The sequence below is a fragment of the Taudactylus pleione genome, unplaced genomic scaffold, assembly GCF_031769625.1.
Source record: "Taudactylus pleione unplaced genomic scaffold, aTauple2 ptg001463l, whole genome shotgun sequence".
Lineage (NCBI taxonomy): Eukaryota > Metazoa > Chordata > Amphibia > Anura > Myobatrachidae > Taudactylus > Taudactylus pleione.
The window spans coordinates 13088-18168 of record NW_028285861.1 but is presented as its reverse complement, the minus strand read 5'-3'; positions in this window follow the sequence as shown (position 1 = coordinate 18168).

Sequence of the window (5081 nt, the reverse complement as noted above, 5' to 3'; positions counted from 1 at the left end):
ATAATTAGCTCCACCTGTGGATCTTTAAAAAAGACTCAGTGAGTAATGACTACACCTGTGCACTTGCTGGGTGACCAGGACAATGTGACCTGTGTGGGGTCCTGAGGACCGAGGTTTGAGAACCACTAAGGTAGTCTAATAACAGTTTTCAGATGGTACTTTTACCTGAATAGCTTATGCAATATAATTACCATTGTAAGGACAGCGCACAGTGCCTATAGGAAATCATCCCCTGTTTCTGGAGAGGAAGTCATGGCCCTCATCCGGTCCTCCCCTCCTTCCACCTCCCCCCTTGACCCTATCCCTTCCCGTCTCCTCTGTTACCTGTCTCCCACTGCCTGTTTCCATCTTGCTCACCTCCTCAATCTCTCCCTATCATCTGGCACTGTCCCTTCTTCATTCAAACATGCCCATTTACATCTTTTGACCTCCAATATCATCTCTATGCTGATGATACTCAGATTTACCTTTCCACCCCTGACCTCTCCCCCTTGCTTCTTACCCGTATCTCCAACTGTCTCTCTGCTGTCTCTTCGTGGATGTCCCAGCGCTTTCTTAGACTTAACATGTCTAAGACTGAGCTGATCATCTTCCCACCCTCTTCCACTACATCACTCCCCACAATTTATCTATTGATGGCACAACTATCTCCTCTATCCCCAAAGTGCGCTGCTTTGGAATTATCCTAGACTCCTCCCTCTCATTTAAACCGCACATTCAGCACCTCTCGCAGTCCTGCCGTCTCCACCTAAAAAATATTTCCAGGATTAGACCCTTCCTCACCCAGTATGCCACTAAAACCCTCATCCACTCACTGGTCATCTCCAGATTGGACTACTGTAACCTTCTCCTAGCTGGCCTACCAGTCTCCCACCTCTCTCCACTACAATCGGTCCTCAATGCTGCTGCTCGGCTCATCTTCCTCTCCAGACGTTCTGCATCTGCTTCCTCTCTCCTTCAAGCCCTACACTGGCTCCCCTTCCCCTTCAGATGCCAATTCAAGGTTCTTACACTCTCCTACAAAGCCCTCACTAAATCCTCCCCCACATACATTTCTGACCTCATCTCCCTTCACACTCCCGCCCGTCCACTTCACTCATCTAATGCATGCCGCCTCTCTTGCCAACTGATTACTTCCTCCCACTCCCGCATCCCAGATTTTGCCCGTGCTGCTCCCTACTCTCTCCCTCTCCCTATCAGACTCTCCACCTCTCTACAAATCGGCTCTCAAGACCCACTACTTCATCAAGGCCTTCCAGCTCTCATCCTAACCCACTTCATGCTCTTTCCTCCCTATCTTTCCCTTCTGTGTCACGCCTGTCTGTCGGCCCCTCCCCTTCTGTGTCACGCCTGTCTGTCTGCCCCTCCCCTTAGAATGTAAGCTCTCATGAGCAGGGACCTCTTCCCTCATGTGCTTCTCCTTACTTTCTTCTACTCCTTACTCCTCATAAGGGCACCTAACACGTCTCTGCCAACTCCCGGCTGCTTATTGTGAGTGTTTTAATCACTATTGCAGCAATGTATATAATGTCCTTCACTGTACTGTAAGTTACTTGTTTTTTTTTTTTGTTGTTCATTTATTAGTTTTATGTACTGTGTAAGGCGCTGCGGAACACTTGTGGCGCCATATAAATAAAGGATGATAATAATCATAACTTTTGTCACTTAACACCATGGAAAATTAAATCAAACTTTTCCAGCTGTAGTTACACATCTCACCGTACAACATTCAGCTTAAGGGAACAAATAGGCAACAGTTTTGCAAATGAATAAAAAAAAGTGAAAATCTTGCAGAACGGTTGGAAAAGTGGTCAGTCTCCTGATATAATAACCGCTAAAGGGCCTCATTCAGTGTTGCGTGCTTCAGCACCGCTGCTGTCATTGGCTTCTGTCAGCCGCTGCTATGGCCATGAAAACGCAGCCGATCTCATGGCCATACACTGGTACATAGATGCGGGCAATGCCCATCGCTGCTGCAATCCTATACGCGATGGCCCTGCGATGTATAATAATATGCTAATGCCGTTTTCCTGTGCACTCGGGGCCTGATTCCGCTGGTGGACGTTAATGCAATCGCAGATGCACAAATATGCTATTGTCTGCCAAAACACAGCCGGCATAGAGACGCCCACTGCCGCCTTCTATTCGTCCGATGTTGCACATCTGCATAAACATCGGTACCATCGACGCTCATCAAGCAGTCACGCAGCCGCAAACACTGCAGCTCCTCGCACGCAGAGAGATCTCATGCTGCGATTACAATGGCTATTTTATGTACGCCCATGAAATGGTATTGTGGCCCTCATTCAGACCCGGACGCAAGTGGGCGTTCGTACGTTAGGCGAACGTAAAGAAATATTTAAATTCAGGCACACGCTCGTATTTTCGTTCGCATCAAAACATCCTCCCCAAACTCAGGCGACCCCTCCTCTACCTAACGAGCGTGCCAAATAGCGAGCGTACATCCCCGAAGTGGTTTGAAGGGAACGCACGCACTAGTACTACCCGGAAGTTGGCCTGAGACATTTCGATTAACTGCTCGTTTATTCTGCCTACCTCCCTCAATCGTAACATGCCAATCAATATATCAATTAGCTTAATTGTTTTTTTTTTTTTTTTTTTTTTACACAATGCAATAAACTTTATTTATGTCCGTGTTTGTGTTTACCCGCAGAATACGTACGGCTTAAACATTCGCTTTTATTTGTCAAAATACATGTTAACCCCTATAAACTAATTGGTATATTTGTTTTTAGCCCCGCATATTTCATTGAGTTCATTTTTTTATGTAAATTTGCTTACGCATGTCACTGCATTAAGCCTATCATAAGTCTCCTCAGATTTCTGGCCCTGTCGAACACATGACTCATACACTAACCAATAGAATTGCTCCTGTTAATATCCTAAATACATTAGCCAATCAGAAAATTTTTCAGCACTTTATCAAAAATGATTTTTTGGCAAAACTCCATTGCCATCATGAGAGCCTCCGCATTCACCAGGCGTGAGCTGATGGTGCTTACAGAGGTGATGGATAGGCGGATCACCAGCCAGCCTCCACCCATCACCAACCGCGAGAAGCGTTCCGCATATGCGGAGGTTCGGGCCCGCCTGCACTCCTTCGGCTCACGCCGCCATATCTGGCAGCTGGAGCGCAGGTGGTCGGACCTGCAACGGCGGACGCCCCGCTTGCTGGCATGCTTTCGCATGCAGATCGCTGCGAGTAAGTTTAATGGATTGTGGTTTTCATGTTTGTCTTTGTGGCCCTAACTGCATGGCCATGTTTTCCGTGTCTTTCATCTTTATTCATTCTCATATCTGCATGGCCATGTTTTCCCTGTCTTTCATCTTTATTCATTCTCCTCATATCTGCATGGTCATGTTTTCCCTGTCTTTCATCTTTATTCATTCTAATTTTTTTTTTGTTTTTGTTTGGGGGTGCATTTGAAATTGATTTTGTTTGCAGATTTGTGTTGGATCTAACCACAATTTGTTTACCATCTTTTAGGGGCCCAGCGAAGACTACGCCATCAGCGTCCCGCTAGACGGTGAGCAGGGCCACTCTCCCCCACCCCCAGCCAACACTCCAACTCCACTCCTTCCCCTATTCCCCCCTCCTCCCCAACCTTCCTACACCCTCAGCCAGATTTTTCTGGACTCCTTCCCCTCCGTCCCAATTCCCCCTCTCCTCCAACCACCCCTCTTCGAATGACCCCCTCCCCGGAGTCGGTCATTACACCGCCCCGATCTTTGGGGAATGGACCCACCTCCGAGGAGGACGATGGAGGGCCTTCTGTAGCTGGCGTTGGGTCTTCCGGTATGTTTTTTTTTTGGCTGTTTTTTTTCTACTCAAACTGTTTGTTTTTTGTTTTTAATTTTATGTTGTTTGTTTGTTTAACAGAAAAATAAGTGGTTTTGGTCGTTTGCCGTAAACCTGTTACTGCTGTTTTCAACATACACATAGCACACCTGTCTGAATTTGGACATAGGCCTTGTATTTTTGCCCTACACCATTTTAGTGTGATGAATTTTAATGCATTTTTTTTTTTTTTTTTTATGTGGTTTCACTATTGTTGTATTAATCCCCAATTTTTTCTCACCCACAGAGGAACAGAGGCTTCGGGCAAATTTAACAGGATGTGTGGCCCAGATGCACAGCCAAATCATCGGGGTGCTGGTGGTCCTTGACCGTATGTCGGTCCTCCTTAGGGACTAGTTTTTTTTTTTTGTTCAACATTCTGTAAATAAATTGTTTTGTTTGAAGTTACGTTCTGGCTCATTCGTTTTGTCCCAACCACATATTGTTTACCCTGACATAAGTATAGTGTTCCTGCAAGGATTTCACATTTGGGCCAATAAGAGTGTGTGTTGTATTTTTGGGACAAACAGCCACAAGAAACACCTAACAGTACAAATCTGATTTCCCTTTTTTGGTGTAGTCACAATTAGATATTTCAACATTTTCCAGGTTCCTAGTTGGTGTGCAAGCAGCTTAGGGCAATATTACGAAGCAAAAGGATTGTCCAGGCTTCCTTTTGGTGTTGGTTTGGACCCAGAATAAAGGAATCATTTTTGCACAAATGGCGCCAGTACTGGATTACCCCTTAGTCAAATGTTACATGTGTGAACCTGGTTACACTTGGTGGTAACGTTACAAAAAAGGGACAACATTTCACTCTAAAAAAATTTAATACCAACATAACAGAAATTGCAAAGTGGTCACTCACAAACAAAACACACAGTGATAATCTCAAATACAACACATACCAAAAAACAAACACCCAAAAAAAACAATCAAGAACTGGTTGACGAAGGACCATGCCAACATGATTCCACATATATGGCGTGGCAAGAAGTGTTCCCGAATATAGCCACAAAATATCCACATACAGGTTTTGTAAGGGTAGCAGGAAGTAGTCATCGTTGGAGTGCCAAAGATTATGTCAAAAAACAGAAGAGGTAGAAACAAATTCGCAAAAAATTAGATGCTCTCAAACAAACCCAATCACATCAGGTATCAACACTGGTTTTTTGAAAATAATTACCTAAAAAATCTGGCCACCACATCATCGCGTATGGCC